General features: G+C 44.9%; 1 protein-coding gene across 2 annotated transcripts in view; it reads right to left on the bottom strand.

The window, feature by feature from the left end:
- Positions 1–13,945, bottom strand: part of large2 (LARGE xylosyl- and glucuronyltransferase 2) — a 131,927-nt gene that overhangs the window by 55,665 nt on the left and 62,317 nt on the right. The window contains exon 1 of one of the 2 annotated variants that reach the window (XM_033986439.2): positions 537–627. The exons of the other annotated variant lie outside the window; for it this stretch is intronic. The gene's annotated coding sequence lies outside the window, so the exon portion shown is untranslated. Of the gene's footprint in view, positions 1–536; positions 628–13,945 lie in introns of those variants that run through there. 2 annotated transcript variants of the gene reach the window in all.

Raw genomic sequence — 13,945 nt, 5'->3', positions numbered from 1 at the left:
AAAGTCACGATTCAACCAACACAGTACCAGTGTTGGGAAGTAACTGAACACATGCACCAAATATTTGTCTTCAGAATACACATTTTGAGTACCTAGTAGTATTATACTGGTACAGTTGCTCTTTCATTTGGTGGTATTTGGAAAACAATAACTTTTCTAAAATGAAAGGAATACACAGTGGTACTTCACAGCTCTAGCAATGTGTATATGTGTGTGTAGGTGTGTGTGTGTGTGTGCGCCTATGTGTATGTGCATGTGTGCGTGTGCCTCTGTGTACCATTTTTCATCTCTAATTAGACATAATGAATACATAAACAGCGCAGCAGAATCAAAGCTGTTTGTAGTTACACGTCATGCTTTTCACACTATAATATAATGCAACTCTGTGTACAAGTATTCAGAGTATCCCAAATGCAGTACTCTGATTGGCCCATGTACCAGAACACGTTACTAAATACATTTTAATTTGGGGTATTCAGTATTCTATAACTCAATCCATTTTCAGAGTACTCTTCCCTGCTCTGCTCACTACATACCTTGCTGCCGCTGTTGCTGTTTTTGTCCCATGTAAATCCTCGTGAGCTCGTCTGAGGTGGACCCGTCATGTCTCCGTCCTGATTGGACTGTGAAATCTACCAGCACATTAGACCAGCGTGGTGCTCCTGCCTCCACTTCCCCCGAGAGCAACCTGGTCCCAGCAAGTGTGGGCAAGTCCAAGTTCAGCTCTGATCCTGAGACCTGCTTTAGTCCAAAGTCCTGGCTCCTCCCCCTTTTCTATCTCTCCTCTCACTCCCTTTTCTTTTCTTCTCTTTAGCTCTCTCTGGCCGTCTCTCTCCCCTCCTCCACCTCTCCTCCTCCTCTTTGTTTTAACTTGTCTCAAAACTGATCCAGAGACTTGCCTTGTCATTGCCTAAAGTCCTTGCCCCCTTCCCCCTCTTCCCTTCTCATCCCCCTCTTCTCTTTATCCTCCTCCTCCTCACCCGCTCTCCTTCTCTTTATCCCATTTCTCTCTTCTCTCCTCTTCTCTTTCCCCCCCTCCTCTCTCTCCTTATCTCTTGTCATTCTTTCCTATCCCTCTCCCTCTTTTTCCTCCTCCTTCTCTCCCTCTCTCCCCCTCTTCTCTCCCTCCTCTTTTCCCTCTAAGCTTCTGTTTCATGTGTATTGTAGTGTCAGTCACATAGTAACAATAAAACCTCCCTCTTTCCTTTCTGGAGACTTTTGTCCCAGATTCCTGCCCCCACCTCCACCTTTCTCCTCCTCTCCCTCTGACCCCACACCTTCACTTCTGCCTAAGCCCCTCCTCCTCTACTTAAGCTCCTCCCCCTCAGCCTTAGGTCGTCCCACTGCTTCCATCTTAAATACTTTTAATTTATTGAACTGGAAGAAACCTGTGTAATCTAGATCTGGGAAGGTTTAGTCCTAGTTTAGTCCTGGTTTAGTCCTGGTTTAGACCCGGTTTAGACCCGGTTTAGACCCGGTTTAGACCCGGTTTAGACCCGGTTTAGACCCGGTTTAGATCAGTTTGGGATCTGGTTCAGTGCTGTTTTAGACCTGATTGTGTTTGGGCATAAATCCCACTTTGTCTCCTCTCTCCTGGTCTCTCCCCTCGTCTACTCTCCCCTCGTCTACTCTCCCCTCGTCTACTCTCCCCTCGTCTACTCTCCCCTCGTCTACTCTCCCCTCGTCTACTCTCCCCTCGTCTACTCTCCCCTCGTCTACTCTCCCCTCCTCTACTCTCCCCTCCTCTACTCTCCCCTCCTCTACTCTCCCCTCCTCTACTCTCCCCTCCTCTACTCTCCCCTCCTCTACTCTCCCCTCCTCTACTCTCCCCTCCTCTACTCTCCCCTCGTCTACTCTCCCCTCGTCTACTCCCCCCTCGTTTACACTCCCCTCGTCTACTCTCCCCTCGTCTACTCTCCCCTCGTCTACTCTTCTCCTCTCCGGTCGTCTCCTCTTCTCTCGTCTCCTCTCCCATCGTCTCCTCTCCCATCGTCTCCTCTCCCATCGTCTCCTCTCCCATCGTCTCCTCTCCCATCGTCTCCTCTCCCATCGTCTCCTCTCCTCCCTCCTTGTCTCCTTGTCTCCATTCCTCTCCCCTTGTCTCCATGTCTCTTCATCTCCTCATCTCCTCTCCGGGCTCCTCATCGCCTTGTCTCCTTGTCACCTCTCTCCTTGCTTCCTTCCTCTTCCCCCTCTGTTCCCGGGCAGTGTTGTCAAAAGTATCAAAAATCTGATGCTAATCGATACTAAAACTAGTATCGAAACTAGATACTTATTTGAGCAGGTCTCAATAATAAAAGGTCACATTCACAGGACAGAAATGAATGTTTCCTGAATATCTTTAGACTGATCTTGAGCTGTATCAGAACAAGTATAAGACACATAGACTAGTACACACCCATGGACCACTATGGAACTGACCTGGACCACTGAGGGATTACACAGATATAAGACCACATGGGAATAAAAAAGAAAGTATTGGTATCAGTATCAAGTTTTTTCCTTAGTATCAAAATTGAGTGTGAAATTTTAGTATCGTGACAACACTATTCCTAGACCCGTCTGAGTCAGTGCGGTGACAAAGCAGTGGGGGCGTCACATTTCATTAACTCCAATTCACACACACGCACGCAAACACACACACACACACACACACACACACACACGCACGCACACGCACACACACGCACGCACAGGTTTATGGGGATTTAAGTGGGGACTTTCCATGGATTTATTTTTGTGTCTGATAAAGAATAAAGATCGAAGGTCAACTGAAAATAAAATATCTTATAATAAAAGAAGAATAAAAAGATGAATAAAACCACACATGCACAGAGTAATGCTTACTGAGAGAGCTGGGAGAGAAAGAGAGAGAGAGAGAGAAAGGGAAGAAGCGACAGAGAAGAAAGAGGATGAGAATGAAAGAGGGGGAGAGAATCAAAGAGAGGCGTGAGAGCTAGAGGAGAGGGGAGGCAGAGAGAGGAAAAAAAAGATAAACAGAGACTGAAAGGGCGGGACAGAGAGAGAGAGAGAGAGACCAAAGGAGAGGGAGAGAGATGGGGTATGGAGAAAGGGAGAGCAAGAAAGAGAGATGAGGGGCATGGGTGACAGAGAAAGAGAATGAAAAAAATGAGGGAAAGAACGCAAGAGGAGAGAGAAGGGGTGATAAAGGGAAGGTGGAAGGGAGAGGGGGGCGGAATGAGAAGAAGGAGACAGAAAGAAAGCGAAACGAGAGAAGGAGGGATAGACGAGAGGGGGAGAGCAGAGTGAGAGAGGAGACAAAGGTTTGTTTGTGTAGAGGAATGCCACAGTTCACTCTGTTGCTCTCTCTTCCGTCTCTCTCCACCCTCCTCCCTTTTCCCTTCTCCCTCCCTCTCTCTCTGTCATTCTCTTTCCCTCTCTGCCGTTTCTCTCTCTCTCTCTCTCCTCTCTCTACCCTTTCACTCTTCCTCTCCCTCTCTTCCAATCTCACCCTCCTTCCCTTCCCTCTCTCTGTCTCTTCATAAAGAATGTACCTGCGTCTGAGAGGACTAACCTGAGCTAACCCTCCTCTCTCCCCCTTACTCTCCTTCAACTCCCCTCTATCTCTCTTTCCTCTCCCCCCTCTCTCTCCTTCCTCTCCCTCCCTCTCTCTCTGTCTCTTCATAAAGTATGTACCTGCGTCTGAGAGGACTAACCTGAGCTAACCCAGGCTTCATCCGTCAGCGCAGTGAGACAGGAGAGACATCATTGAGTTTGTACAGATAAAATATGACTCTCATTATGGACTTTTCAAACATGATTTAAGCTGCATTCTTGTGTTTGTATAATGGAGACTGTTTCTGCAGAAAAAGAACCTCATTTCATTCAAATTACCCAAACAAATCTCCGTCTCTAATGTGTGCTGCATGGGGACAATGGGATACTTCATTCTGGAACTGAACCTGCTGTTAAAGCTGCACTATGGGACATTTCTATTCGAGGGTCCGCTACATGCTTGTCTCAGTGGAGATGTTATTGCTTTGCCTAGAACGTTCCACAGTATGGCATTTAATGTATCTATCTTGCATTTAATTCATTATTAACATAGAATATTATTTATCTCTGCAAAAAGTGTCTTGTCCAGGGACACAACAGAAAGAGACAGTCAGAAAAGATCAAAACCACCAAACTTCTGGTTAGGCCATTGACTGTATAAACAAGACTGAGTGAGTGTGACGTCACCCATAGTGTTCAGCTCCAGTCAAATGAAGCTCATCGACGTTAGCGGTTATAAGGGCTAAGTTGGAGTTGAGTTCCATAATTGGAATTTCAACCACCAGTATCATAGCAACCAAAGAGCCAATCAGTAGCAATGCTGTCGAAGGTAATAGTCCTTCCCGCCTGCACCACTGGTTTAGCAGGAGGTGGGTGCTTAGCAAAACTGTCAATCCTCAGGTGCCTCAAAATTGTGCCTCATTGGCCTGTTCTTAATGTCCATATCTTGATTCACAAACACAAGAGCGATATGAAAACCAGGATCATGTACAGAGGGTTAATAAAAACATTTTAAGACCAAAATGATGAGCCTGACAGCAGCAGTTACAGAGAGACAGTTTTTCGATGTGAATCGATGGAGCCGGAAGCGCACCCATGATCACTTTCTATTTGGTACATAGTGACTAGCAGGTTTGCTATGTCCATTTATATATACAGTCTGTGGGTCAGGCTGACCACTCTCTCACCAAGACTCTGAAAATAACAACAACAACAAGAACAAGCTCTCTTTCCCCGAGTGACCTCAGGGAAAGAGGGCTAGTGTTAGCAACAGGTTTGATTGATAGCATTGCTAAGTGCTCGCCTCGTGCCAAACCAGTGGTGGAACCAGGAAGGGGCAAGTACCTTTAACAATCGTACTCTCAATTGGCTCTTTGATTGCGCACCGGTATTTCAAAATACAAACTTGACTCCAAATTAGCCTCTATAACTGAGAGACTCAATTATTTTTTGCCAAGTATCATCACACAGGACAGCACAGATATCGTGGCAGCCTATTGGTTCTATCAAATGTTTTTACTATGACTTTTCAGAGACTTTAACAGGAAGAAAGATATTTTCAGAACTGAAAGCTTAAAGTAACCTTAAAACTGATTTAAAACTGATTAGGAAGTTAAAGCACGTTTCCTTTGGATTTTGCATTTGTTTACGATAGCAACTAGAACCAACATGGAGGTGGGCGGCAAAAACCTTTCATATAAGGAAATTAAGAAAAAGTTCATTTATGATTTTTACTTCAAGTTTACTTCAATTTGTGGTGTTTGCTATAGATTTGGAAATATTGGGTTGGGGTGAAATATATAGTCAAATGTAACTTATTGTAATCTACGGGTTATTCAAGTGTGCGCTGGAGCCAGAGGGGAGTGCATTCGTTACGACATGGGATAAAATGGTGGACTTGGTTATAATGCAGTTTTCCATTTCCATAGGTGCACAAACTGAATAATAATGATGTGATGTGAAATCTCGGTGCAGCCCGGGGCCCTGGTCGTTTCCATACAGAGCAGAGGGGCCCAGACACACACAGGCCTCTAGTTTCATATGGTTTAGGCACATGACGGATACATTGCATTAAGTCGCGCTGAACGATTTAGGAAGAATATGTAAATGGTATTTTTCTGACAGGCAGTGTGATTAGATTTCAGATTTATGCTTTAATAATTCTGTTCAAAGTTCACATTTTAAACACGTCCAGAAGAACCGACAAAAGACTGAAATCTGAATTGACAAACTAATACAAGAATCGCATTTCAGAACATGTTTGTAGAAGGCTAAACTACACGGTTAGCAGCTTTTACACAGAATAAGCCTCCATGGAGACACAGGGATGGCATTTGATACACAAGGACACTTCAGGACATGTTTGTTACTTTTTTACTCAGAATAAGACAGAGGTTTTGTTGTTTTGTGGAGTAAATTGAGGACACATTGTGCGATCAGATGTGTTTTTTTTGACTGACGCACGTGAAACGAAGCAGCTCATTGGTCACTCAACAACATGACATTTAATGCTTTGTTCACCGATTCTGTGGAAATCTGCAATGTTTTTCTGTCTCCTATGATTTTTTTCCCCTTTCTTTTTGCCTTATGAGCAGCCATATTGGTGGCTAAGTGGCTTGCCTCACAGCCAAAAGGTTATGGGTTCAACTCCCCAATCCGGTTTCTCAATCAACCTCAAACATGCAAAATAGGTCCAATCCTCCAGCTAAGGTAGTCCTGACCAAGACTAGCTCAAGATCTGGAGATGGGGCCCTGAGCGCGGTGCTGCTTCTGACATTTTTAACCCAGAGACACTGAAGGATGGGTCAAATGCAGAGGGCACATTTCTCTATGAGGACAATAAAGCATGCCATACTTCAAATTCCTCAGACGAAACAGAAAAGTAATCAAAAACCTCGCCTAATGCCCCAATACTGTCACTCATATACCTGCCTCATCCTCCGCTCTGTATTCACTGAGCAGTCTCTTTCTTCACAATGAACTTTTTACCTTTAGAACAGCGCACTCACAAGCCCCCAATCAGTGCATTAGCATTAGCATTAGCATAAATAATGTTCGCGCCTCATGTTGAGTCTGCAGGCGTCACTCCTCTGCCTCCTTCTCTTCATCCTTCTCTTCCTTCCTTTCATTTATCTGTTTGTGTTAATAGAAAACTGTGGAGCCAGCGCTAAACTTTGGTGTAAACAGGTTCGATGGACTTGGGCTAAACCACTTAGCTTTGACTTGAATTATAAGAGTTTTTTTTTTTTTTTTTTTTGTATTTGCATATATTTACAAAGTGTGTTAGGAAAATAAATTGGGAGGTAGCTTCAGTGTTCTCAACGGAGAATCCTCTGCTCCAGCTGACACTCCTCTGCATCTTCTATTCCACTGATCCTCTCCTCTACATCCTTTGCTCCACCTAACTCTCTCCTCAGTTCCCTGTGCTCCACCTGACCCTCTCCTTTGCATCCTCTGCTCCTCTCACTCTCTCTTCTGCATCCTCTGCTCCTCTCACTCTCTCTTCTGCATCCTCTGCTCACCCGACCCTCTCCTCTGCTCCATCTGACCCTCTCCTCTCCATCCTCTGCTCCATATGACCCTCTCCTCTCCATCCTCTGCTCCATATGACCCTCTCCTCTGCTCCATCTGACCCTCTCCTCTGCTTCATCTGACCCTCTCCTCTGCTCCATCTGACCCTCTCCTCTGCTCCATCTGACCCTCTCCTCTGCTTCATCTGACCCTCTCCTCTGCTCCATCTGACCCTCTCTTCTGCATCCTCTGCTCCATATGCCCCTCGTTTCTGCATCCTAAGCTCCATCTGCCACACTCCTCTGCTTCCTCTTCATCCTCTATAACCAAAGCTTCTTCCCTCCCCGTGATATTATAATTATTGCTTCCTCATTTGAACAGGCTGGTCCCACACACACAGCTGTCTTGTTGCCTGACCTCAGCTCCTCTGGGACACTTAGAGCTAATGGTTAGATTATTAGCCTAAATGCTATTCCCTCAGGATCAATTATAAGTCCGATATTTCGACATGGTGTCTTCGATCGTGGTTGTTGACGAAGCACAAACGCAGCCGCAGCAGTGACCCCGAGAAGTGCCAAGTCAAACAGGAGAGCCACCGTGAGAGAGGAGGGAGTGTGGCATAACACGGCAGGACACGAGGGGAAGGGGACAGGGGAAAACGAGTATCGAAACTACTCATTTGAGCAGGAATCGATACTGAAAAAAAGCACTTTCACAGGACAGAAATGAACGTTTTTTGAATAAAATCACCAATAAGATTCATTTGAAAATAAATAAAATAAATTAATTAAACAACTTTGGCACTGGCAGAAAAAACTAATTAAATCTATAATTATTTCTGATTCAAGTCAAACATATTTTATCCCTTTAATATGTTTAAAATGTGATCAGCTTTTGTCAAACTTTCTAAATGAAAAACGAATCCTCACATGACAGCACATTGAAATTTACTTGAACTGCATTTTGTACGAGCATTTTTTCTTTTTTTTGTTCGAGACATTTAATTAATACTGACAACCCCGTACGCTCAAAGAAGAAATATATTTTTGAAAAGTATTAAGGAATTATGCAGTGTGTGCCTGTTTGAACTCGAATAAACCGCAAGAGTGTGTTTCAAAAGCAGACCGACAGACTCTCTAGACATTCTAAAACTATGACTTCTCCAACCACCAAACCTCTAAATGTCTTGCTCAAAGGTATTTTCCTGTGGCAGAGTGGTTATCCTGTCTCCTCTCTGTATGAAAGTTGTGGATTAAGACAGCTACACAACAGGATTTTTCAGTTATTAAACGTGCGACAAAAAGCGCAGACCATAGACATGAGGAGAATTGGTTGAGGGATTGCAGCGGGATATGGCAACGAAGAGACCGCACACCGCAAGCTAAAAGTTGTGCGTTTCCTGTCTACAGTAAAATGACTCCTTTTGAGACTCTTGCGTGTTTCAAAGATCACAGCACTGCACTTCTAGTTTAGATGCCAGTCAAAATCATGTTATTACTATTTATGAGATGTGATGCAATAGTTCAGATAAATGCTTTTAATGTACAGAAGGCTGGAGATGAACGATACAGGAAGTAGAGTCACCATCGCTAATCTGAAGGAGCCCGATCCTCGTGTGAATATAAACAGTAAGAAATGAGGATCTACTCTCACTTTTTTACTTTTTAAACAACACTTAAAACTGGATAATAGCGCTGTTTTGAGGACTGGAGGTCATTACTTCCAGAGGACACATTCTAATGGATAATATGGATGAAAATGCTGCAGTTTAACTTTACAACTTTACCAGAGGTGAGTCATAAACTCACCTAATTATTTTGAGCCATTTCCTGAGTTTTTGCCTCTGTGTCCATCATTCAGTCTGCCCCTGACGCTCTGTTTTATTGGCTGTTGTCGTGGTGATGTTTCGTGATTATGATATGACAGAGCAGCTCAGAGTTGCACTTTCACCACACACATGAGACTTCAAAATCGCACACGAGGATCCAAAGTCGGGTCACGCCTCCCTGAAGTCGAGGAGAAGCAAATCCGGTCCTAAATGATCCCTGTAGTGTGCGGGGGCTTTACACTCCTGATCTGTCTGAGTGGAGTGTGCATGTCCTCCCTGTGTGACTGTGGCAGAGTGGTTATCCTCTCTCCTCAGTAAGGAGGTTGTGGGTTAGACTCCAGCTCTTGCCTGTAGAGTGGGCTGAATGCTGGTGCTGTGGGTGCAGTTTTACATTCAGGGCGAGTCTCACTAAAGATACAGCGTCTCTGGACTCGGCGCTGAGGCAGAGGAGGGGGAAGACTTTAAACGTAACACACAGATAATAGACTCTGCAATCTAAACACACTGTAATGGTTTTATAGAGCGATACGTGAGGATTTCAAATATATCCTAGAAGTCATTTATACTTAAAGGGTCTAAAGCTCATTTTCCCCATGTGTTTAAGCTAAATGAGTCTTGCCTCAGTACAGACATATTGTATAAGCAGCTCTTGGGGTCAAAATAAGTCTGCTGTGCACTGTCTGTATCTAATTATAAAGCATTTTACTGTCAGAGAATCAGGAAGAGCATGGTTAGCATGCTTCTTGTTGCGTTGTTAGCAAAACTCCACTACTGCAGTTAGTATGTTCAAATGACTTCTATGAGTAAGCATAATCAAATCCAATCTTTGTCTTAATGAACACAGTTGAAAACAGCTAATTAAATTCATTAGTGAATAAACAGCATTTTAAAAGTGCTCTGTCATTTCTCTGGTGAAACAATATGTCACTCTTGTCTCCATGGAGATGTTATTACTTTACCTGGAGTGCTCCAGAATATTAAGCTCACCATTCCCCATGGAGACAAGTATGTGATGACACCAGGCCAAGTTACAGGTCAGATCCAGAAGCAATCCAACTCACAATAAAACTTCAGGGTTTTGTTTTTTTAGCAATGTTAGCACCTGTTACTGAAAACAGTAACAGGTGTTACTTCCTCCCTCTCTTTTTTCTCTCTCACTCTCTTTGTCCTCCTCCTCCATGTCTTTCTCTCCTCCCCTCCTACTACTGCTCCTCTCATATGTCTATCCCTCCTCCTCCTCCTCCTCCTCCCATATGCTCCTCCCTCCTCTCCCTTCCTTCTCCCTCCTCATCCTCCTAGCTTATGTCCCTCCCTCTCTCCTTATCCTCTCACATGCCCCTCTCTCCTCCTCTCCTTCTTCCTCTTCTCCCTCTCCTCCTCCTTCTCTCATATGTCCCTCTATATCCCCTCCTCCTCTCTCCTCCTCCTCTCATATGTCCCTCTCTCCTCCTCCTCTCATATGTCCCCCCTCCCCCTCTGTCCTCCTCCTCTCATGTGTCCCTCTCTCTTCTTCCTCCTCCTCCTCTCTGTCCCCCTCCTCTTCCTCCTCTCATATGTCTCCCCTCCTCCTCCTCTCATGTCCCTCTCTCTTCCCCCTCCTCTCTGTCCTCTTCCTCATCCTCCTCTCAAATGTCCCTCCTCCTCGTCCTCCTCTCAAATGTCCCTCCTCCTCCTCTCTGTCCTCCTCCTCGTCCTCCTCTCATATGTCCCTCCTCCTCCTCTCTGTCCTCTTCCTCCTCTCATATGTCCCTCCTCCTTTTCCTCCTCATATGTCCCTCCTCCTCCTCTCTGTTCTCCTCCTCTCATATGTCCCTCCTCCTCCTCCTTTTCCTCCTCTCATATGTCCCTCCTCCTCTTCCTCCTCTCATATGTCCCTCCTCCTCCTCCTTTTCCTCCTCTCATATGTCCCTCCTCTCTGTCCTCCTCCTCTCTGTCCTCCTCCTCCTCTCATATGTCCCTCCTCCTCCTCTCATATGTCCCTCCTCCTCCTCCTCTCATATGTCCCTCCTCCTCCTCTCATATGTCCCTCCTCCTCCTCTCATATGTCCCTCCTCCTCCTCTCATATGTCCCTCCTCCTCCTCTCATATGTCCCTCCTCCCCCTCCTTTTCCTCCTCTCATATGTCCCTCCTCCCCCTCCTTTTCCTCCTCTCATATGTCCCTCCTCCTCCTCTTCCTCCTCTCATATGTCTCTCCTCCTCCTCTCTGTCCTCCTCCTCCTCTCATATGTCCCTCCTCCTCCTCTCATATGTCCCTCCTCCTCCTCTCATATGTCCCTCCTCCTCTTCCTTCTCCCATATGTCCCTCCTCCTCTTCCTTCTCTCATATGTCCCTCCTCCTCTTCCTTCTCTCATATGTCCCTCCTCCTCTTCCTTCTCTCATATGTCCCTCCTCCTCCTCCTCCTCCTCCTCTCATATGTCCAGTGTGATTGCTTTTCCATTGTTCCCACAGTAAACGTTGTGTCAGATTGAAGTTGCCTCATTCCACACGTCTCTGGAGTCCAGCAGCTCTGTGCAGAGCAGAGCACTGGACTGGACCTGCACGAGGGATGGAATTTACACAGAGAGAGAGAAAGAGAGGGAGAGGGACAGAGGGAGGGAGAGAGACAAACAGAGAGAAAGAGACAGACAGAGAAGAAGAGGGCGAGGCAGAGGGGGAGAGACAGAGGAAGAGAGACAGAGGAAAACAGAGAGCAGGAGAGAAAGAGAAGAAAAAAGAAAGGGGAAGAGACAGAGGGGGAGAGAGACAAACAGAGAGCATGAGAGAAAGAGCCAGAGACGAAGAGGGAGAGGGGGAGAGACAGAGGGAGAGAGAGCCAAATGGAGAGCAGAAGAGAAAGAGACAGAGAAGAAAAGGGAAATGGGGAGAGATAGAGGGAGAGAGAAAAAACAGCAGGAGAGAAAGAGACAGAGAGAGACACAGAGAAGAGGGAGCGCGGGGGGGGAGAGAGAGTGGAGAGAGAAAGAGATAGAGAGCAAGGGGGAAAGAGAGAGAGGGAAGAAAAGAGGGAGACAGAGAGGAAGAGAGCAGGAGAAAAAGACAGAGCAAGAGAGAGAAAGAGGTGGAGGACGGGAGGGAGAGAGAGAGAAAGAATGAGAGAGCGAGGTAGAGAGGGATGGGGGAGAGGTGGAGCAGAGGGAGAGGGGAGGAAGAGAGGAACTGAAAGAGAAGGAAAAAGAGAAAAGGGAAGAAAGAGGGAGGAAGAGGAAGAAGCAAGGAGAGAAAGAGAGAAGAAGAGAGAGAGAGACTGACAAACACATCTCTGACCATCACAGAAAAAGCAGGTCCCGGTGGAGCGGTGGTGGAAGAACAGAAAGAGAGGTGGCCACACAGATGTGCTATTAGAGACAATATGAGCCAGTATAAAGCCGGGGGGTGTCATGTCTGCACGACCCGTCTGTCTGTGATCAAAGATTTCTGATCGTGGGGAACATATTGAGTCTTGGCTAAAAAATGGTGGGTCTTCGGTTTCAGAGCGAGACCAGGACAAAGATCAAACTCAGAACCATCGTACGACCAAAGAAGAGCCACCGCTGAGATCAAACTGTGTGATATCTGGAGCCTCTTTTTTAAAATGTTGAACATGTCCTACGTCCATTTAATGTTAATATTCTAAATAGATCATCTTAAAAACTTAACTTTGCTGAATGAATGTGTGTGTAATCCCTCCGTCTTCCAGCTATGACCCAGAACTACTATTTAACTTGCGGAAAGATCAACATATCTCCTCACACGGCAAAAGAAAATGTGTTTATATTTGTAGCCTATACTATTTATTTGGAATATTTTACACTATGGCATTACAAAGTGAGAAGATTTTTTTTGTATGAATATAAAAACACCTTGAATTAAATAAAGGGAAGATTAACTTTAATGCCCTACAGGGAAACATTACCAGTATCAAGGGAGCCCTATCAAAAGTTTCAAGTGCAGCTTTAAATGTGTGAGTTTTAATTCATTTGACGGGCTTTTGATTTATTTAAGAACTGTTGAGTAATACCGTTCTGCGGACATAAGACAACGAAAGTCACACCATGAGGAAAAAAAACAAAAAAAAAACACGGCTTGCACATTCACGGTGTTTAAGATGGCTGAAGTGTCTTGCTCGAGGGCACAAAGGCAGCACCAGAAATCCAGCGTATTCGAATCCCACTGATCGTGTTGTTATTATTGTGCTCATAAACAGTTTTCTCTCCGCTCCTCAGCCCACGCCCATCTGCTCCTGTGGGTGCAGCAATGGGTGCTCTGTCTCCAGGTCAAAGGTCACAGACAGCCACCCACTTCCACTGCAGCTGTGTATTCAGAAGATATGCAGCAGAATAACTCCATGTACACGGAACATCTACAGTAAACTCGCATGAAAGGCCCCGTATGTGATTTCCTCTCATCTATTTGAGCAAAATACGTCTTGCTGCAGCACGAACACATCACATAAGCAGCTCTTTAGGTCAAAATAAGTCCGCTGTGTCGTGCATGTAATTACAAAGCGTAATCAGGAAGTGCAGTGTCAGCTCTGGCCTCTGAAAGTTGTGAAAACATCTTATAAACTTATCACGATGAATAATTAGGATGTTCAGAATGCATAAGGTAAGTGAGGAATAACTTTTGACCACAGCAAATCAGACAAGAACAAACAACTGCTTTAAAAGAAATCAGAATTTTAATTTCTAGCTATTACAGGCAGCTAACACGTTTTTATTTGTTTGAATATTCAGGATTTTTAGACTTGAAAATTGGCCAATTAAGTGTCATTTTCTTTCGCTGGCGGATCATTCAGTTGCAAGATTTTCATAATTTAAGTCAATTCGAAAAAAACATTGAAAAAAGTCAAATCTAAAACAAACATACAAACGTGAACTCAAATCAGACATATTGTGCTTGTGTGTGCTTTAACGTTATAATCTATGACACACGTGGATCCTTAGGTTATAATTTGGACATTTTAAAATCGCAATATTCATCTAAAACGACTGAATAAAAGAAACAAGTCAGCTGAATTCCAGGTTGGAAAATAACGGTGCTCTTTGAGGTCTGCTCATGTACTGTATGCCACTGTAAACATCACAACAAAGCGTCGTGTGTTCTCCCCCT

Source organism: Periophthalmus magnuspinnatus, chromosome 3 (assembly GCF_009829125.3).
Source record: "Periophthalmus magnuspinnatus isolate fPerMag1 chromosome 3, fPerMag1.2.pri, whole genome shotgun sequence".
In the NCBI taxonomy this organism is placed as follows: Eukaryota; Metazoa; Chordata; class Actinopteri; order Gobiiformes; family Gobiidae; genus Periophthalmus; species Periophthalmus magnuspinnatus.
Note: the sequence above shows the minus strand (reverse complement) of the source record. Positions and strands in the feature narration are given on the sequence as shown.